Genomic DNA, 22,914 nt, shown 5'->3' on the forward strand with positions numbered 1-22,914 from the left:
CCTGTCTTGAATTGTACACAAATGAATGTATTCATACCCCAGAAATCCCTAAAGCAATTTCACATTTTTTTCTATGAGACAAAAAGTGAATCATTGCCATTCTCTCTTTGCTGTTTCATGTTTCTTGTTCTTGAAGAACATTTGGAAACCAAACATGGGAAAATTATAGTGTTTTATAAATGTTATGTTTTTAAATGATGTGAAATGAACCAATGGATTTGCTTTAAACATTTAAAACTGAAGATTCAGGGAAGAGCCATCAAAAGTTGTTCCCCTGTTGAATAGATTTTAAATTGTTGTTATAGAAACTCCATGCATCTCATAAAATGTTACTGACAGTACATTTATCATCATTTTACTCCTTGGAAATACACCTGTTGGTGATGATAAAAAGAATGTTTGAAAAACATCATTAGATTTTTCAGCCTCAAGCAAGAATTAAATGGTTTAATATACTTTTTTAGTAAATACACTTTGAAACAAATCCAGATCAAACCCGAAACATCAACTTTGTTAAGTGATAATCAAACAAAGAGTAATTCTTAGCAAAGCTCCTGAGCCAAAACTCAGTTCTTTAAGTCTGAGACAACAAAAGCAAAATGCAAAGTATCTGTATTTGAAATTCCAGCAGAGGAAAGGGCATGATTTGTCTTTCTCTCTACTTTTCTTTTATAGATCATGTTTTCACTAATGTGACAGAACAGATCTCAGTTAAAAATACATCAGCTTTCCTTACAGCAATCTCATTAACAATCTTTTAGGTGAATTGACACTGATATTTACATATTTTAAAAAATCCAAAGAAAATGTCAGGTTTTTTTTTTTTGGTAGAGAAGTAGCTAAATCTAACAAGAAAGATTTCCTTTTTTTCATTTCATTTTATTCTTAATAACAATATATTCTAGTTTACAGGGTCTTTTTCTGAGAAATAAAGTGTATGTGCTGAAGGATTATAATGATAAATGATTCATGTAGTGGTTTTCAGCTCCTTCCCAGTTTCTAAGTCTTAAAAGAAGAAGTCAGGGCTGTGCACCTCCAACCTTGCCAATGACTTGTGGTGACACAGTGCTGCATTGTGTGATGGATTGCCTGGGGCTTTCAGAGGCTCCAGAGCACTTTAAAGTTTGGGAAAATTGATTATCAGAGCAAATTTAATTTTCACTTTTTTTCATTTGCTTTGTTTTATTCATAAGTGTTATGATAAAAGTGTCTATAACAGGATTACGGGCTATTTCTTTGTTCTCCAGTGGTGATTTTGCTTAGGAATCACCATGACCAGCTACATCAGGATACAATGGGATCTGAAAGGGAGTAGTTACCCACAGTGGTATTGTAACTAAAATGCTGTAAAATAAAAGCTAGTATTTGATCCTTCTCTTTCCAATTGAATATTTTTTGCATTTTTTCAGGATGTGCTTCCTGATATATATAGAAAATCTAAGTCAAATGGTTGAGATGTCTAAAGAAAGGGAAAATTGTAATTTTCACCCTTCCACATAATGACAATCAAAGGGATGTGTCCAGAAAATGATTCTGCATAGTGCAAAGTGCTCTCAGAAATTATCCCCTGGCAGCAACTGTGTGGGTAATACTCTCCAAATTATTAGGGACAATTTAAACCAGTTTCTTAAAATCAGCTAAATTTGTAGATATTAGTCATTTTTAAGAGGTGTTAATGATCAGACTGCATGACTTCTAGGAGCACTGCCTCTATGAATTGCTCAAGTACTGCAGATAGGAGTGTCATGTAAAAGTACAGAAATAATTTTCATGATGCTCTGGGCAGTGTATGTCTTGGGAGGGGTGTGAGATTGAGATTAGGCTTTGCAGAAATAGGATATGCTTTGACACATGCTGATTTTCAGAATATCCTCTGGTGTAGCAATTTCTATGTTATTACATATTCCTCCAAATTCAAATTATTTGAAATAATAATTGACCCCAGTATTATACAGGAATCTCTTTGCTGTTCCTATGCTGGAGTTTCTTGATGGGAAACTATTAAGAACAGAAGTACTTATATACTGTTATATTTACTGTGTATTGTAGATTTCCTGTAAAATATTATTTGTCTGTGAAATGATATATTAATTAGAATTTTCTAATTAATGTTCTTTTGTTCTGTTTTTATTACTATTTCTATTACTATTTTATTACTATGAAGTGTGAAGGGAGTTGATAAGCTGTTTTGTAAAACCAGCTTTCACTTTTGAAGCAGAATGCAAAGGTATTTTTAGCATTACTGGATGTTTCTGAGTTCAGTGCACCAGCTTTTCCTCTCGAAAGAAGAGACCAGAACTTGTTCAGAGTGTGACTGTGCCTGCTCTGAGAGAATCAGGCCATTCTGGAAGTATCCCTGCCAAATATTCTTTTTTTTTATCTGGGAAGTGGAGGAAATTGTGAGAGGGATTTGAGTACTGCAGCTTAGTGAACATAAAAGGAATCAGATAATATTTGAATTCCAAATGATTGCTTTGGAAACCAATGGAGAATCAAAATCATTGCATAAATATTAATAATATTTGCATCATCATTAGCATTACTAACATTGTGATTTTCTGTGATGCATGTTGCAATTTCACTCATGAATCATCTACATTAAGGCCCTTTAGCTCAAGGTTAGGAGTTGCCAATAACTACTCATCTGCAGAACACTTATATACTAAATTCTTCATATGACCTCTTGGCAAATGTCTTTCTAGTTAAGATGTTTGCTTTGAGCTGCTACTGAATATGTAGAAAAGGCATAAATTCAAGTGATCTTGAAGCAATTTCAGAAGACTATGACCAACTTATTTCTTCCCATCTGATGCATGAATAAACATCCCAAACTGTTATATTCTTGAATTCAACAAATGGTTCTCTAATAAAATATGTGTAATTAAAAATATGTAGATTTCATGAGCAGAAAGTTATTTCTAGAATTTAAAATGTTTTTGTGCTAGAAAATGAGGCATGTTATAAAGCAGTTTTAATGAAGTTTTAAAACCATAATGATATAATTAGTTTAAAATGTTTTCTGTGCTGTTACTTTCATTTCAGAGGAATGAACATATCTGACAGAAAAATAATCAGAAAGTACATTTATGTCTATTAGCTGTGTGCTGAAATCAGTTATTTAGAATTCCACTGAAGTGACTGGCTAGGTATTATTTGGAATGGCAAATACTCAAGCTGTTTGGGACCATTCACCCACACAAGGCACTTTTTAACTTTAAAAATAGGCACAGGTCAATGAATTATATCTCAGTGAAGTTTATTTGCACCAGCCAGTTACTTTTCAAATTTGTTTTATTATGTTATCCCCTCCTAATTTCACCTTTTTGGCTGTTATTTTGGTGTGTCATCCCTGCCTGTCCTCCCCCAGCTGAGCAGCAGCATTCCCCTGTCAGGAGCATCTCTGGTGCTGGGTTTTGTAATGTGGATTTTCCTGAGCATGGCTGCTGCCTGTCAGGAGATGTGGTCTGGGGCACCTGAGTAATAAACCCCAGTCTGGATTTGGTGTGAGATGAGCACCCAGGTGGATGCTGAGCTGAGCCAAGGCAGTGACAGCTCTGGATAAGCAGCATGTGAGTTTACAGGTGTGGAAGAGGGATGGGCACTGAATGGAGGAGGAGTAGGGGCTGAAAAGTTGAACCTGAGAGAAGCGTAAGTGCTATTTTGAGTTGCTAAATTTGTTTTGGTGAGGATCTTCAGCACTTCATTGTTCCCTGAAGCAATGGGACTTAACAAAAGCATTTTACTCTTTGCTGCATATGCCAGTAAAATCAGTGCTGCAGGGGAAAGTACTGGTGAAGGAAGAAGTGGGGTGAATCTGGGGGGCTCTCTGCACTCACTGGTGCTGTGGCAAAATGTGGCATGCACCACAAACCTTTTTAGTACTGCACCCCATAGACATGGTTGTAATACACACCAATTTGACAAAACTTGAGAAGAAAGCTGATAATAAGACAGGAGAGGCAGGGAGTCCTAAAAATTATTAAAAGAAGGTGGGAAATAAGTAATAAAAGTAATTCTCCCTGAAATGGGAGAATCGAAAGAAAAGGGAAAAAGGTAATTACTTTTGAAAAATGAAGTAAAAAAAGCCTACAAGATGGTGGGAGTGAAAATTAAATAGATATGTGTGAATGAAAGAAGTTCACGAAATGTGGGAATGGAGATGAAGAATAAAAAATAGGGGATGTGTTGGGCTGAATTTTCAGCAAGCTTATCTTTTAATAATTGATGTGTGAGTAGCTTTATTTTATTTGTCAATGTAATAATTCCATCATTTGTACCTACTATTAAGTTTCCTCACACTTTTGGTGAATAACTGTGTAGAATGCACAGATTACTTGAGAGAACACCTGTAAATATCTTCTAAGTTATGGCTCAACAGCAGAAATTCCCTCTGCTAATGTGTTTATAGCAACCCTTTGAATTGGTAAAGGGATTCTCCCAACATCTGTTAATTCCCCACTAGACACTTAGAAGCCTCTTTCATGAAAAAGTTTAGTTGTGTTTTTTCACATATTACAGGATAAAGGATTTCAGTAAGGAGACTAAAACCTTGTTGCATTTTTCTTGCTGGCTTCATCAGCACAGTTTTCCCTGTGGGTTGATGCTGATACTAGGGAAAAAAACCTCTTTTCCTTCTGTACAAACATGTTTTGCCATTGATTTCCATACCTGAGCCTTGCTGAACTGTAAACAAGATTTCCCTCCTTTCCCTCCAGCACTTCATATAAAGCACTCAACTGCACTTGTAACTCGGTCTTAACCAATTGTTTTTGTGCTGATCTATAGAAATAGATATAGATAGGTATACAGAAGATTTTATATCCTGCAACTGCTGTATAACTAGAAGACGTATTTCTGCTCAGGAACCTGGGAGTGATACTTTGCATCATATCTTAAAGTGAGAATGCTTCAGCTCTTTTTTTGACTTATTTTGCTATTATTATTTCTATGGTTAATATCTCTCCAGCATTGCAGACAATCCTCCTTTGCTGCTACTCTTTCAGTGCCATGGCTGCCTTCTCACTCGACAGCACTAGGCAATGTGTCACATCTTTGGTTGACCTCTTGTTCTCCTGTATTTTCTGAAGTGTTTACAGGATTTGTGGCGCTCCTGCTCGCTGCACTCCAGGCATGTGAGGCAGCTCACAGGCTCTGCTCCAGCCTGGCAGCAGCTTTGGGCATGATAACAAGAAATGTCCTTTTACAGCTTTGCAGTGCTCTGCAGTCCCATGGTTGGTTCTTTATTTGAGTCTACAGATAACCTTGTATTTTTTCAGCATTAGGGAGCCTGAAGTAATATCAGATAACATAAATTAGGTGGTGCGGTTGCCCTTGTTGTTTGTGGGCTCTTACAAGATTCTGTTTGGGTTCCTTTATTTTCATTTTGGTTGTCTTCTGTCACTTTCAGGAGCAACAGACTGAGTGCTATTAATTTCTGACAAATTATTTATTTTTTTGGCATCTGGTTGGCACCTGTTTCTCTCTGATAAATACTTAGGGCTACGACTTTGTGTGGATCTGTGCACACACTTCATTAGCAGCACTTCTCCACTGATTTTGTTTGGATTGCTTCTGTGATTCACTATCCATAGGGAATGGAGTTTACAGTTGAAAAATTTGATAACTCCATGAAAATTATTGTTGTAAGCACTGTGTGTCTGGCTGCTAATGCTGAGATGAATGTAAGCACTGACTGTGTGTCCCTTTAGGAAAAGCACTTGCACTGTTAATTGCCAGTGCTCAGCTTCTCATGGCTCCTTTTCTACAAATACAGCCAGCTTTGATTATATACCATTTTGATTTGATTGAAAAAAACAGCAACAAGGCCCCAAACACTACAGATTTTTTTAAAGCTTACCACCACAGAAGGCAGGTTTATTCAGACAGCTGGCTTGCATCCTGATAGAGTCCCTGTTCTGCCTGTTATTATGGGCTCTCTGTACAGGCTTGGCTGCAATAAAATAGGTAAAATTTGAGGGGAACCCCTCAAACACACAAAACCCTTTTTTTTAAAAAAGGATTTTCTTGAAAACACTTGTATCTATTTCCTGGTCTTAGCAGCATTTAATAGTCCTAGGGAGTGTGTGTGTGTGTGTGTGTGTCTGTTTCTACACAGTTCTAAAATAACTAATGTACATTGAGTGTACTGGAAAATAATAGTAATTAATTTTTCGCTGAACCAGAATGGGATGAAGGAAATGGTAGTGACTTAGTGCAAAAAAAAAAACCTTATTCCTGTGTTTATTTGGATTTTTCATTATTTTTTTTCTGTAGAGTGGATTTAAAAGTGCTCAGAAGAAATTGAATTAGCATAATATGACAGGTTTTCTTCCCTAACATAATTCTTTCAGTCACGAAGGAGATGTATTTAATATAAGGGATATGTGTCTCCTTCAGCTTGGCATAAGAGTTCATATTTGGTAATGCATAGCAGCAGTGATTGCTGAAATACAGTAGTTAGACTGATGGCTAATTTAAAAGTAGAAGGAAAATGAGATGTTTGGATAGAAGGAAAAAGAATGTCATATGTAAAATTCTTTTTATCATAAACATGTCAGAGCTTATTTTGTGTTGCAATGATAGCTCACTGCTGAGTTCCAAAATATTATTGGGAAAACCCCATGTGTTTGATTCTTCAGAAAACAGGGTTTAAGAAGAGAGTTTTGAGCCCTGGTTTGGTGTTTCACTGTCATAGAAAATAAGGGGAAAGAGACAATGTAGTAAAAAGAAACATTGCAAAAAGCAACCTTGTCTCTTACTGTTTGTGTTCTCCCCAAAAAAGATGGAGGTAAAAATTCAATTAGCAGCATTAGTCACAGGCTAAGATTTGAGTTCCCCAGAAAAACACTCTGCAGTCAAGTTCTGCTGCTATTTTTAGCAATTTTTCAGCTTTGCTTGAAAGGGTGGAAGATGAGACCACTGCTGGTGAGTCACGTTGATGACAGAATGGATAATATCAAGTAGGTGTTTGGCTCCAACACCAACTCTCCTCACCAGTAAATATCTCTACTGAAATAATGTGTCAGGAATGGAAGACTGGACCAAGCACAAATGTTTTGAAGTTATATTGTGAAGGCAGATAAGGTGATGGCTTGCATTTTTTGTTTGTGCTTTGGGTGCTTCCTGGTGTAAAACTGAGGCTTAACCTGCATTTGGTCATCCTGGAAAAGAATGGTATGAGTGAGGTAGGACTATAATGTTCCGTGCTTGGCTCACTGCTGTAAGAACAGTGTTGGCAGTATGAGGTCAGAAAACAGGAATGGATGACTGAATTGGAGATCCATTCCATCTAGCTCAGAGTCCTGTCCTCAGCTGTTACTTGAGGTTCATGTTTATCATAAGAAAGGCTTAGTGAAAAGAATAGATATTCCTGTGTCTTCCTGTTCCCCTGAGCTTGGTGTCAGTGAGTGGATCTGTACACTGTATTTTCTTGGGTTTTGATCTGTTTTCCTTTTTAGCATCTGGAACTTCCTGATGCAGCAAGTTTCATAATAATTATGTGTTATGTGAGCTGACACTTTTGTTTGTATGATAAATTCATGTGGTGCCTCATGGCAATTTTGTTCTTATCCCAAGAATCCATGACACTGTAGTAGAAACTTATCTTTATACAGACTTGTTTTTCTATACAATATTATAGTAGTCATAGTCTTGTTCTAAGTACCCACTAGCTCATATGTACAGGGAACCTTGTCCATGAATGGTCCAACTAATGTTGCTTAGACAGGAATCATATCTCCTCTTTGAGATGTCTATAATGTACATCTGAGTGAGAAAATAATCTGATTTTTTTTTGTATCAGTTAAAAAAAAAAGAGACTGTGATTAATCTGACCCATATTAAACATTTACCTTTGAGTATAAAGGACTGCATCTCAGAAGTACCAATTCCTCTCTTTTGTATATAGAGACAACATGGCTTAGATGTAGATTTCTGTTCTGGACACCTCTGCATTTGGTCAGGCGAATATTGCTTTTGGGGATGTCATTCACTGTGGAAGAAGAAATATTCATTATCCTGGGGGAAAAACTGCTTTATGAATCATTCACCATATAATAAGCTGGTAAAATGCATTTTACTTGCTGTCCTACCTCAGACACTCTTTGGGCAAGTGGTAGCCAGACCCTTTGGCGCTAGCTAAGATGCTTTTGGAGTACAGAAGGAAATAGCAAAGGAGATTTTATACAATGAATACTCTTTAGCAGGGTTTTTTTCCTTAATGCCTGACATCATGGTGTGCCCACAATTTTTTTTTTTTGGTGAAATTGTTTGTAATCTCAAGAGAGCCCATTCCTTGGATGATGTGCTTCATTTAGATTGTGAAGAGGGCTCCCAGCACAGCGTCTCTTCAAAGGTCACCCAGAACATTTTGATTAATGCTATCTTGTGTCTGTTTGGCAGCTAGCAAAAGGGAGAAAAAGAAAACAGACAAAAAAAGCAAGGCAAGGTGAAATAACCACTTTGCTCCTTTAACTAAAGCAAGGTGGCAGATAAATGTTATCGTCACAAGCACATGGTGTGCAGTGTGCTGAGGAATAAGAGATGATCCCAGGGCCAAGGGAAGACCAGAGCTGGTCTCTGCACCTGGGAGATAGTGAGCCTCAGCTTGCAGGTGCCTTGCTGGTGTGCCTTTAGTTGAGAGCTTGCCATCTTAAATCAATTCCAAACATTTGATCTCCCTGATGGCTGAGGGATCTGTTGCTGCCACACTGAACACTGGCACAAACACGCTGCCTACCAATTGATGTTGCCCTTCTGATGTCAAGTCTTTCCTGCTCCTGATGCCAAATCCATAAAGTTCGATTCCACTAGGTCACTGGAAACTGTATTTTGATTTTAACCATTTTCTAATGGGAAAATACGAGAGAAAAAATTTATTCAAAGACATAAACAGCCCTAGACCGAGCCACCTAAGTAAGCTTCAAGAACCTCTAGCATTTGCCTTACCCTACTTAAGCAGTTTCTATAACTAACAGCAAATGATATTTAGTTCCTAGTTGTGCTTTCTGGCATTCTAGCACTAAGCTTTCCTCAAAAAAAAAAAAAAAAAACCAAAAAAGAACTTTGGACCTATTTCTTGATATTTCTTGCATTCCAGCATTCATTCCCACTACAATTTCAGGTGCCAGCATGATATATAACAGTATATATATACTGTTTAAATTTTATTCAAGATCTATGCTATGAACTTTGGATGTGGCAGGCAGGCTCTAAGTGTTTGAGACCTACAAAAAATTTCAATATTTTACTTGTCTTCAGAAATAATTGAAGAGGAGAGAGTGGGTAGACCCAAGGTTAGAGTCCCTTTTCTCCTACTAATTTAGTGTCTGACCTTGCCTCAATTACATGATTTTCATTCCCCTAAATCAGTAATTTAGAAATTCTTATTTTGGCTAACAAGGCTAATCAATGGGCTGAGATTCATCTCTCCTGAATTTAGATAGCTGCATTTACATCTGAAGAGCTTGTCCAGGTAGGGACTTCTGGGGCATTATTCTCTGATGTAGTTTAGATGCCTGTCTTCACTCTAAGTGTCTAATCTCTCTCCTTTGGTCATAATGGAGCCTTGAGCAAGCTCACATGTAGATTTGGTAAATACCTATGTTTCCTTAATTGTCTGTATAGGAAACGCCCCTTGTAAGCTTGCAGAAACTTTGGCTTTTCATATTATTGCAATGCTATTTTTTTTTCTGTTAAATTGAACTAATTTAATTCAATTTAATTGCTCAGAGTTATATTTGATGTGGAACAGAGGTACCAGCAGGCACACCAAAACTTTAGATGTGAATTTCAAGATATACACAAGTGAAAATGCAGGGAAAATGCAGACTGAAATCTGGGCACAGTTCCAAGAAACAGCCATTGGCATTCCTACTCCTGTGGAAAGTGTCAGGTTATATTAAGGACCACTGTTTTTGATTGATAGCAGAGGGGATTCCAGTCTGGAAAAATATTTTCAGCATGTTAAGTATGTCAGGCATTTATTATCTTACACACTCTTGTCTTTTCTTCATGTTTTCTGAAGCTGTTTTTTCCCTCAACCTCTTTTAATATCCTACTACACGCTATATGTTCTTTCTGGTACATTGGGCAGGGCTCTGCTCATGTTTCTCTCTAGAACAATAAAGGATCAAATGGTCAGAAGAGCATTCAATTTATACTGTTAATTATGTGAAATTAAGTACAGCAGTTTCCAAGTTGTAATAACCACAACTCCTTCCTCTTAGGGAATGTTGCCATTTAGACATCACCACTGCAGTGGGATTGATCCACAAGGCTTGTAGATTCCTTTATTTAATTGTCAAACAGAATAGGCCTGGAAGGTTACTCTCGTTGCTGTGTTTGTGAATTCAGGACAGTCTCTGATTTAGTAGCTACTAGTCAGGAAAGAAAAAATCGTGAAGGGACATCACATGTCCTGAGAGAGGGCAATCACACCCAGAGAAAAAAAATGGCTGTAGGATAAATGTAATTATCTGTATTTTCCTTGGCAACCCTATTGTGTTTTGGGAAAATAGAATTAAGAAATGTGAAGAAAAAAATCTGCTAATGGGATGATTTACATATATTTAAAAAATGCTTTTCACCCAGTATTAATTTGTTAGAAGGAGATGGAAATTATTTAACTACTGTGTATTCACTGATCATCATAGATACAGTCAGTGTATCTGCCCTCAAATAATCAATGAAAACTTCACTTAGACTGCAGAGAACTTTTCTATGCCTTTGTCATGAAAGTACAAGGCAGAAATATGTGGAAATATCCCACTTCCATTGCTTGAATTTTGGTTAATTTCAGAGTGTAAATACTCTGTTGACTATGAATTAAAGCAGTAAAATTAATTTTTTAATTCTGCAAAAATTCTTTCAAGAATTAACTGAAATTATAGCAACAGATGAACCAGTTGATTGTTCTCATCTAGCTTTCTATTTCTGTTAGAAAATCATAATGCAGAAAAATTCGGTTCTAGGGAAAAATGCCTCGCAATATAAAATCTTTACAGAAAAAACAGGTTTTCTCATTTAAACAAGAGTGACTTTACAAAGGACATTCTGTCTACAAATAAAGAAGGACATTTGTAGGAAGAGAGAGAATTGTTATTGGAGTGATACATTTGTACCTATGGACATTTAGTGACACAGACAGAAATTAAATCCAGGATACTTATCAAAGGTACTGACCATGGAACCCATAGCAGGTAAATGCACTTAGTACCTGTTTGACTGAACCAGATACTCTGACTCATTGCCCCTGGTGTCAGATTAACCCAATTTCCTTTGTGCTTGCACTTATTGGACTGAAATCAGAAATCTTTGGCAGTAGTTTTTTGAAATTATTTTTTCTTAGGCTGTTTTGTCCAAGAAAACTTAATTCTCAAGGGAAAAATTCTACATTGCCTAGGGTAAAGCAAAAATCTGGACAGTTGAACTAAGGAGACAAAGAACATTACTTGCAGAGAAGGAGTTGGGCTGGAGGAGAGCTGGAAAAGAGCTGCTGCTCTTTCTCTCAGTCACATTGCTCACTGGATTGCTCCTCTTCAAATCAAGCAGGCTTAACTGAGCAGTTTCCTGAAGTTGAGTAGTATGAAGTGGAAATAAGTATATATAAAACTGTTAGCCTCAGTCTGCTATAATCAGAATTTGCTACCCCCCCCCCAAAAAAAAAAAAGTAGTTAAGAAAAAAGAAAAAAAAAGGTCATTTAGCCAGTTTTACTGACAGTTGATGTGGTTATTGCAGGCTCTCTAGAAGATTCTGTACCTCCACTTGACCCCAGACATGCATGAGACCATGGAGCTGGCTGCCTTCTCTTTGTTGTGGGCCCCTCCCCTGCATTTGTAAAAAGATGCCCACATTTGCCTCTTTTACAGCCCCAGAGGGGTGTCTTGGAGGGACATCTTAAGTTTTGTCTCCCTTCCCACCCCCGAGCCTGCTGTTCTAAAGGTTCTGTAAGACTTAAGAGAGAAGGAAACATCAGCCCTGAGACAGAGCACTCCAAATTTCTGTAGATTATGTAGATTAGTCCAAGAGACAGTGCAATATAATGGCATGTAGATTATTTTCAGCTCATTTGGTCTCAAACAAATCTGGTCTCTTCCTATTTATTTTCCAGATTTATACCACAATTCTTGAGCTAGAGATGACAGAAGACAAAAAAATTAAATGGCTCTTACTGACCATATTTGCCAGCTAGCTTACAGTGCAGAGCAAGGAAGAAGTCTCCTTTTCACCCAGAATAAGATTTAGACATAATTCAAATATCTCAGTCGAAATTCTGGAAAATCAATATTTAGTTCAATTCAAGTAATGGGTTTTCAAGGTTTACATATATGAAAATTTCCCCAGCACATCCATTTCAGCTTCAATGGCTCCATTTTACAGTATAATCTGAGTATTTTGGTGCTGGTCTGTAACCATATCTCTATCTCAAATGCAGAAAGCAGAAGTTATTTTGATAAGTCCTTTGTTACTGTGAATTTGATCTGAGCCCTCCTCACAGAATAGAGATCTACAGGGTGGTCATTTCTGTTAAATACAAAGGGAAAGGGAAAAGAATAATAATTGTCCCCTTTCAAAAGGCATCCTACTGGAGTGGCACAGGGGAATGTGGGTGCCTCCAGCATCCTGGAGACCCAGTCTTTAAATAATTTCTTTAAACCAACCTAAAGATGCATCCAGCACCCAAATTTCATACTCTATTAATAATGTCCCTTTATTATTGGTGGCCAATAATCAATCATAAAGACTGAATATTTTCTGAATATAAAGTAGTGTAATAGAAGAGAGAATGAGCATTACCTGTTGCAAGAATGGCCTCTTGCCTGGTGGTTGGGGAATACATGGCTTTAAGTTTCTTCAGGCAGACTTTATTCAGAAAGCTGGTTTGCAAAGGAAAACCAGCTGCCTGTGTTACACATCCACACTTGTTTGGTAGTGTTTCCATCTCTGTTTTGCCAGCCTTTTCCTAGTGTAATAGAAAGAATATTTGAAATTGAAACAACTTATAAAATCAAACAACTTACGGAGGATAGCTTATGGAGGATATGAATTAGATGCTAAACAATATTTAGGAAGGTATTTAGAAATGGGTTATATGCTAATGGGAAACATTGTGACAAATAAATTATAGTCATTGCTATAGATTCATGATAATGTTAGATAATATTTTATATAGGAAATACTTTTTGAGCCTTGCCTGTTTTCCTGTGCTACTAAAAGCCTGATTGCTGAAGTTTTGCCCAGAATTTGCATTACTGTCCTGAGGGGTTATTTCAGAGTGCTAGATGGCACTGGAAAATGGTTCCTGATCCCCAGCTGAATATATCTTCCTGCTCTGATTTTTTCCCTGCTGTTCTGAGATGTGGACCAGTGAAGCCACAGGGAGATACAAGGAGTGCTGGCAGCTCCCATCAGCTGGAGAAGAACCCCACAGTCCCTTAATCCACCTTCAGATGAGTTTTGCCTCATTAATGAATTCCTCCTCAGATACTTCAGATTTTTTGTGCTTCCCTGAAGCTGCAGGATTCATTCTTTAGTACTGCACAATTTTAGCTCTATATAAACTTTGCTCCATCATTATTGTAATGCTTTCTCATAGGCACAGCAGTGTCAGATTTTTTTTTTCTGTTTTGCTTACTATTACAAACATATCCAGACAGCTTTAAAGAAAAAGAAGAGACCTGCAATGGTTTCTATGATGTTGGAGTGCTGCTCTGCAGCAGAGTGTTCTACAGGAATGGTGCAATATGGTATGTAGTGCTTTGTATGGAATTATGCATCAACAGATAGTATAGATGAGAAGAAGTCTGAAGCTGATCACTAGGTGATCTTTGGTTTAACCAAGACCCATGTTAATGAATCAAGCTTTGTTTTTCTTAAGAGATTCTGCACCCCAAAGGAACAAATATCACAGTGATTTTGTGGTTAGAAAGCTATTTGCTACTTTGTCACATTCAAGGTATAGTTTAGCATTTGCCTACAAGTTGTGGGGACTGTATTAAAGAATATGGGCTCATTTGCTTTCCCTTTCCTCAGTGTCATATCCTTGTCAATTTTAAGGCTATTTGATTTAATTTAAAATTGTCTTTCATTGCAGTACTTACTGCATGGATCAAGTATGTTTTTGGGAATGCCTTTAGAGAATTTGGGTTTGACAAGGTGCAGTGATATTTATACACATTTATGTACATTGAAGCATGCAATGGATTCTTTTTGGAGATAACAGACAGATCCTGAGACTATTGCATTTATAATGGTTTTTCTCTGTCACTAGAAATGAACTTGGCTGGCTGTCATAAAAAAACTTCACTTCCATAACAGGCAAAGAAATGTAATTGCTTTTGTAGATTTGCACACCATAAGCTCAAGGGCTCTAGTGTATTTTATCACAGTTGCAGCTGACTGATGGAGATTAACCTCATGCTAATCACTGTAAATGTAAAACCTTTGGTCTCAGATGGTGCTTACTGCAAAGATCACTGATGTAATTTGTTCATATAAACAATAAGGGGTTTTTTTAGTTGTTTAGAAGCCTTTGTAAAATCTGACAAACTAATACATGACTTCTGACCATCTCTAATATTTATGGTGCGCTTTCAGTCATACAAGATATACTGCTTCTAAATTTGGACAGAAAAGAGGAAATATCTTCCAAGTTGACAGCATTTAAATCCTTTAAGGCATAAAATTTGTGAAGTAATGATATTGTTAGCATTTTTGTAAGTGATTCTTCAAATATTTTACTCCTTGTCATGTGTCTTGCTTAATGAGATGGATATTTAAGCCAAAAAGAATAATAAAAAAAAAAGATTGTTATTCTGGAGACTCATATAAGGAGTAAGATATAATATATATTTTACATTTAGTTCTGAATTGAACACAGTAATAATATCTAGCCTTGTTAATGCTATGGTCTTGTGTCTCATGTTTTGGGAGGATCTAGTGCAGGATTAGATGAGGTTTCCATGACAGAATATAACCCAAGTCCACCCTGTGCTTTCTTTTCTCTTTAGAGAAAGTAAGAGCAGCACATCTGACCTCACATATGCATTTTCATTAAAGTGTTCTGGAAAAAATTTGATTACATTTCTTCACAGAAATCAATGAAAATCTCGGAGTGAAAATCTCAGAGGCCCCTCTGGTCCCAGAATTTCCATCCCACCTCTCCCCTCCTCAGCACTCATAACTGGTTTGGGCAGGTACAGCACTACCTTGTCCCCCTGTGGTCTCAGTGAGCCATGGACACATGGTCAGGGGCTGTGACCTGGGCCCCTGCTGCCACCACTGCAGGCAGTGTTCACCAGAGCCTGTGCAAGTGGGAATGAGCTACAAAGGACTGGTCCCAAATTGCTAGAGATTTAGGGATTAGTCTTTCCTGAAGGTGATACTTGGGCCCAGAAAAGCTGCATATGAGTGTTTCTAAGGGGTGTTTTTATTTTATGAAGGCTAGAAAACAGTAGTTAGGCTAAAATGATGCTTAGTTTTTTTTCTCCTTTATCGACAGTGGAAAATGCACTATATCTCTTGCATAAGTGTTTGCAGTGGTCTTTAATAAAATCTTCACTGGGAGAAAACCTGTAAAATTATTTCAAGGTCTTCTATAGGTAATCAGACATTTCTGTTATACTGCCATTATTGTATTACTAGATGGTATATGTGGTACTAAAAAAATGAGGCATCTTCATAATATAAAAGCTATTAGAATATTCAGCTGCAATCACTGCCAGCCTTTTATAGTGCCTACATTGGCAGAACCTTAGTTTTCGTGTAATGCTTGAAAGTTCATTACTTATTCATCAGCATCTTAAATTAGACAGCCTCAGTATCTCAGCTCTCTGTAGCAGGGCATGTTGATTAGTGTTTCTAGAAAGATTTGGCATAAGTTAGGTTGATGCTGGCAGAGAGAGGTGGGTAGCATATGTAGTGCATTATCACTATACGTTTTCAGTGTTGACAGGAACAGAAGGAAGCTGACATAACACATCTTGATAAGTAATACTGCTATTACCAGTGTCACTTTTATCACCAGCCATGCAAAACATTGACCTAGGACTCTGATTTGATATTAAAATAACATTGGTGTGTATTGACATATATATCATATTGATTTTGTCATGACATTTCTTGGCAGGAGTATTATTGTATATTGCTTCAGTTTACTTGTTAGTGTTGCCCTTAATATCTCCTTCAGAAAGCAGTAGTTGTTTTTGTGCTTTTTTTCCCCCTAGTGACAAAGATAGTACTTATTGGTTTGGATATGAAATGCTTATAGTTAACATTTTCAAATGAGAGGCTGTCATACAATTAATTTCATTGCCAGCAATTCAAGTAGTGAAAGATTCAATGTCATTCAAAGATTTTTTTTCAGAATATAAATCCATTTTTGATAATTCCACCAAAATCTGGAACAGCATACTTTTTCTGTTAAAAATGGAATTTTACTATTACTTATATAATGTTTGATGCATCTTTAAGATGTGCCAATCATTTGATTGCAATTTAAAGATGATTAGAGGTTGCTAACTTCTGAACATGAATGACTGGTATCAAAACACCAGGCTGATCTAGCAGAGGTACTCTGGAAAACACTATGCTGCAAATTGCATGATCCTCCAAAGTACAGGGATTTTGGGGTGATATAACTGGCATGGACTCTGAAGGGGTGGTGGGAACCTGAGCTTTGAGGCATTTGCTTGCACAGGTTCATGATGACAGCACTCTACATGTCACTGGAGTTGATTCAGCCGTAGACTTTTATTTTCACCATGTAGGTACTGTGGGAGTGTACAGCAAGTGAGGGGTTTTGTCTAAGGCACAAACAGCTCAGCAGCACACATTTGGACAAAAAAGATCTTTTGTCAGAACTGAGAGTTGCTTGCTGGAACCTCTGAGACGTGAGAGGTGGGACCACAGTGGCTCTTAGTCCCGTGTTGCCTTTGCCAGGACTCATCTGCAGGTGCTGTGTGGTGTTTTGTTGGTGCAAGTAATAGGAGCCTCCTCGAGCCAGGTCTCATAAGCTCTTGGAGGTCTATTTCTCACCCAAGATAGCTCAGCTACCTTTGGAGGCATAAAATCAGCAGGATGGCTTCCGTTGCAATGTTGGAAACAAAAAGTTTTATTAAAAGGCAAAATAACAAACTTCTTACAGGGAAAAACCGAGACAGGTGCAGGAGGTTCTTGCTCCTGGTAAAACACCTCACAAAAGCAATTAGTTTCTTTGTTCTGTTCTTTTTCTAGTAAATTGCCCAGGTGGGACTTTTTGGCTCCAGTCCAATTGGCTATCCTTAAGTTTGAGGTGAAGTCCCCTAGGCCTATGAGGTGGCTTTTTCACCTAATTGAGGAGAGAAACTTCTGGGCTTCTTTCGTTTTTGAGGGGACAAAGGATAGTGTTGTCACTCTGTCAACAAGGGGCACAGTCCTATACATGCACACAGGCATATCCCCTCTAAAGCTTGGAGGGCCATGTTTGAAGGAGAGGAGACACCACCATGCTGTGACCATCTGGATGGGAGCCACTTTGGTGTGGAGGATGAGTCATTTGGCTAGCACAGAGCTGTGCTCTGCTTATTAAATTAGGTGACGTGTTACACAATTAGCCTGTTTTTGCGCGGCTGGTGACCCAGACTGGCTCAGGTCTGCCGAGCTCTGGAGCTTAGGAAGGGATAATTTGGATCTATCTGTAGCAATCACCCCGGAAAGTTGTGACCCTAGAGTGGTGGAGCTGCCTCGGGGAGCCATCAGGAAAAGCTGCCTGTGGAAAAGCACCCGAGCCCCGGCCCTTGGACGCGGTAAGGCCCTGACACGAGCCCCGGGGAGCAGCTCCCCTGCTCGGCATTCTCAGCTGTGACTCCTTCCAAATTTAGGCCTCTAACGTAGGGATCAGTTTCTTACAAGAATGGGGCTGTGAAAAGCGCCCCAGTGGAGCAGCCAGAGTGGTGCAGAGTCCTGTCTCAGGCTGAGTCTGAGAGATGACACCCAGAGAGCAGTGGCACAGAGGGGACAGCGTTAGAGCTGAGCTCACATCTCCCCATTTGCTGGGCAATTACAGTACTTCATCATTAGGCACAGAGTATGTCAGTGAGTTTCTCCTAATGAAAGTCTTTCATGTTGTAAACTAATTGAATATTCACTGGGCCAGAGCAATTTAGGGGACCTGAATTGTCCTTTCCATTTCCATGTCCTGATCAACACCTATTCCTTAGCTGCTTCTACATTGCCCTAAATGTTAATTATTTATATGGATTTTTTGGTGGAATTTCTATGTATTTGTTAAATGAATCCTTCTTTGTTACCTTTTACCTAGTAAAAGGTAGTACCTAGTTACCTAGTATTTTAACTTTTTTCCCCTTAAATATTCTGATTTTTGGCTTCCCCCCACCCAAGGATTCAATTTTCCTGAGAAAATTTCAAGAAGCTTTAAATGTTTCTCTGCATTCTGAACAGAGTTTGTGTGTTTGAAAATCTCTTACATTTGATGTCAAAATCTAACAGCAAACCAATTCTTGGTGAATTTTTGTGCACCTTCCTTTGCTGCTATATGAATAAATGACATTCTTTGCATATTCTTCAAAGATGTCATGCCTCTATTTTGTTTTAGATTAGATTTCATTTTTTCAATAATTTTATTGTCATTTTATAATATGAATAAGAATGAAGAAGTTTTTGCATTGAACTAGCTCTCATTAGGCTCTCAGAAGTTTGATAATTTAGTGAGTGAATTTTTACAATTCCTGGAAAAGTCAATGTGAACAGGGAAGAAACATGAAGCTTTACCAGAGGGTTTATCTGACTGATCAGTTGCAGTGATGGATGCAGTGTATAAGAATTCTTTCCCAGAATATACTTTCTAAGTGTGTATTTTTGTAACAGATGTTTTAAAGTGGTGACAGCAAAGGAAAAAAAAGAGAAACAAAAAAAGCAAGATAAATACCTTAGAAGTGAAGTAGAATTCAATGTTGCTGGCTAAGAAATACTGCAAAAGAGTTTTTTTGGATGTTTCTGGCTTGTTTTACCAGTTATGAAAGGCCACATGACTGCAAATGCTTGACTAACACATTCAAATAAGTCATCCCCTGTTAGCAGAGACACATTCTCATGCTACCCAGGGAAGAAGTAATGGTAGGCTATTTAAATAAATCCATTTGCACCACAGTATTTTTTTTATTTTGCAGTTGTGGATGTCCAGCAGTCCCTGGATTATTGATTCACTATCTGTACCTCCACTGACAGATAATAACCTTTAAAAATAGTCTTGCAATCAGATGCACACGTTCCAAGAGAGACGAACTAAATTTGGATGAGAAAACAACTTCTGAAGTGTGCCCCATTGGTAATTAGGGTTGAAACAAGCTGATAGTTTAGAATTTGGTCTTCTGAAGTGATACAGCATAATTCTTATGGAACTGCTCCTTTCATTAGCCTTCATGGAATGAAGTGTATTTTTAAGTAGCAGGTGCAAATGCATGAAAGCCTATTTTATTTTTATTATGATGCAATCTCAAAAACACTGTAAAATCTTGCTCAAGTCTATTTTTTTCATTTAAAAAAATCCATTAAACTATAGAGTTTCATGTGAACAAGGCCTAGTCTATTGTTATAGGACAAGTGTATAGTCTGCTGTTTACAAAAGCAAATCCCAAATTCTTGACACTTCACCTCCACCCACATAACATTCTCCTGTCTCTCATTTGAGCACACACACACAAAGACACACACTCACTACAGAAACCATGCCAAAGCCTCTTAATCCTGAATGCTCTATTCAATGTTTGAGGTTCTAGTAAATTGGAGTGAAAATGCAACAACTAAGAAATATTTTATATCCTATGTAGCAGACAAGGAGTTCTTAAACCGACCTGATTTTGTTTTTGTAGCACAAATCACTGTCTATAAACCTTTTTGGCTGTTGAATTTTGCCAAGAACAGCTGTGGGTCAGAACACCCTTACATTTTATGTTTATTTAGCTTTAGTGAGGAGCCAAACAAAAATGTCTGCCAATTGCTTCAAATCTGTGGCTGTGTGCATTTCTCGTATGCATTGTTTTGGAAGAAGAATAAAGGCTGATGGCAGGTCAGATGTGCAGATCCTTCACCTGCAGCCTTCTGGCTCGTTTGTGACCATCAGGTGCTGCAGTGGCTCTTGGCTGCTGGCAGGGAAAAGGCAGGTTATAGTGAGTGCTGCAAAACAAATCCTGACACCTCACAGTCACCCAAAGCTCCTTTCTTGCTCCACAGATCCTTCTTCCAAGGCCTCAGTGTCAGGATTTTTGAGTCAAATGCTTCTCCAGCTCTGGAAGGTTGCAACCTCATTTTAACATTCAATAACTGTGTCTGACAACTCTGACTAGGAAAAGACTTTAGCAGGAGGAAGGTTTCAACCTTTGGCAATCCGTTTTCCGATGCTAATGGTGGAAGATGTCTCTCAGATCTTATTCTGAAAAACACATCTGAGAAAGAGACATCTGAAAATAGTCTGGTAGCTGGGTCATTCATCAGCACTGTAGGAAACATGGAGTGAGTTTATTCTTGTCATTCAGAGAGACATTTTCAAAAGTAATTCTGTCTCTCCGTTCTGGTGCTTCCACCGATTATTCCCTCCTGGATTCAAGGCACCATCCAGATAAAATGAATGAAGCCAAAAGTTCTGTTAAAAGGTTTTCTTCAAGCAAACTGACTTTTTTAGTGTGGGAGAAAATACTTAAATGAAAAATTTCTGGTCCACTACAGAACTGCAAAGGAGATGGATCTCCTATGTACAGTGGCAATACACAGTCTGTTGAGGCAACATGCAATAAAACACAGCATCTGACTTCTACCAAAATTAAAGGCAACCTTTTCAATTAGTGGAATTTAATAATCTACTAGTATATTTTGTAATTTTCTAAAAGAATCTTTCTTGAAAAGCAGTGTAAAAGTTTTTTTTTTGGTACAAGAGGTCTTTTAAGTTACTTCAAAAAACAACATCAATTTCCTTAACTTTTAAATTCTTTTCTTCATGCTGATTTCTGGCTAGTTAACAAACAAGGCCTTATAGGCAGGGCAGATGCAAAGTCAGAGACTGGAGCTGGGAGACAAACACTGCATGAGGGAACAACTTTTTGGGAGAACACCTCAGTGGTTACACTTTATTTAAGAGTCAGAGAAGGGGTGTTTGAGGGAAGAGGGCTGGGCTTGTGGGTGTATCTGCCTTTTGCTCTTCTTGGGTGCCTGAGCTCTCCCCTTGACCTGTGTTCTCTGCTCCTATCAAAACCTCACCTGGATACCTGTGGCAGGACTGAGCTCCTCCTCATCACTTTTTTCCTGAAGAAAGAGCTATAGCCAATAGGAACATAAAGTCCAACACTATGAAAAAGAATTTGGCATAAATGGTACAGCAGTGCCTTTTTTTCTGTAAAACTGAATGTAGAATATGGTAAAATAATCCAAAGATTTAGTGAAAAGTGTGCATAATTAAAATTTTATTGGATTACCAATACATTGCTGTTAGGATGGTCTTGATACATGACCTAAAATTTCAGGGGTTTTAATTTTTTTTTTTAATTTGAGACTCACTATGCTTCTGTGTAATGTAAACTAATTAAACTGTTCAGAAGACATTGATTATGAACCTTTCATAGATTGTGCCTTGTGCAGGAAGGTAGGAGAGCTTTATTAAAAATGCTTGTCATTTCTTAATATTGTTCACAGGACATATAATCTCTGGGATAAAGAATACTTGCAAGAGTCATTTGCTGATGCAGAACAAGGACTTTTATTAAGTCCAAATCTGTTTATTATCTGTAAATCTTCTAACTTGTCGAAACATTGGATGAAAAAGTAATGCATGAGTTATATGGTCTTTTCTGTTGAATTTAAATGAAGGATATATTTTTGATGTCTGGTTTAATGATCCCTGCTCTTGAAAATTAAAACTATGACTGATATCTCAAACTAACAAACTGATAACTGAAATGCTTTCACTTTTTTAAACCTTATATTAACCTCCTATTTAACTTAATTTGAATTTCAGTTTCAATCTTCATCCAAGATATATTTCTTCCCTTTTCAAAGCAAAAACCAATTTAAGAAACTCAGAATCATACTTGTTTTTACTCAATTCTTGGGTGAAATTTGACTTACTTCAAGTAACTTTAAGAAAAAATGGTCCAAAGTTATTAAAAAAATAGTAAATCGCCATTTCTTCTGCAATCTTGTGAGATTCTCCTCAATCCAGACATTTTAGAGCACTGCACTAAGCAAGAAATATTTTCCCTGAATCTGTCAGCTCTGCTTTTGGGAGATTGCAGATTCATCTCCCATTAAGGCAAAAGGAGCAAAGGTCTCTTTGAATGGCTGCAAAATTTTGGGCTCTAAAGCCTAGAGTTTGAAGAAGAGGGCATGTGTCTTTAGCTAATAAAACCAAAGTGTAAGAGAACCTTGACTTATGGATGCTCCTAACGTCATCAAAATGCTAAATGTCCTTTACAGGAGCAGGCACAGAATCCATCCTATGGAAGGTATGTCAGGAATGTCACTTAATGCACAGCTTGAGGGTAATCAGTTCTCCCTGGTGGTGAGGGTGGTTTAAGAATCTTATGAAACATACTGGAATTACTGCCAGGACCAACCTTGATTGTACTGAGTTTATTTTGGGGTATTTTAGGAAATATAGACTTTGACCTGTTCTAAGGTGACAAAAATATTTATAAAATCTCTGATATTGTAGTTCTGTCAGTAAATAAATTCAGTTGCTTCTTTAAACAATCTAAAGCTATGATTATTACATTCATGCCTTCCTCCAATTTCCTAGGATGAAGATATAACATGACAGTACAAATATACAGGAATTAAGTACTGAACCTACATGGTTTCTTACTACCTGCTGAAGTGTTTTCCATTGCATTGTCACTTGTATTCTACTACTGGGAACTTCTGAAGAA

General features: G+C 37.6%; 1 protein-coding gene across 9 annotated transcripts in view; it reads left to right on the forward strand.

Moving 5' to 3' along the window:
- The window catches only part of MLIP (muscular LMNA interacting protein), a 104,105-nt gene that overhangs the window by 12,588 nt on the left and 68,603 nt on the right, over positions 1–22,914 (forward strand). The window lies entirely within an intron of this gene.

Source organism: Zonotrichia albicollis, chromosome 3, assembly GCF_047830755.1.
Source record: "Zonotrichia albicollis isolate bZonAlb1 chromosome 3, bZonAlb1.hap1, whole genome shotgun sequence".
NCBI lineage: Eukaryota > Metazoa > Chordata > Aves > Passeriformes > Passerellidae > Zonotrichia > Zonotrichia albicollis.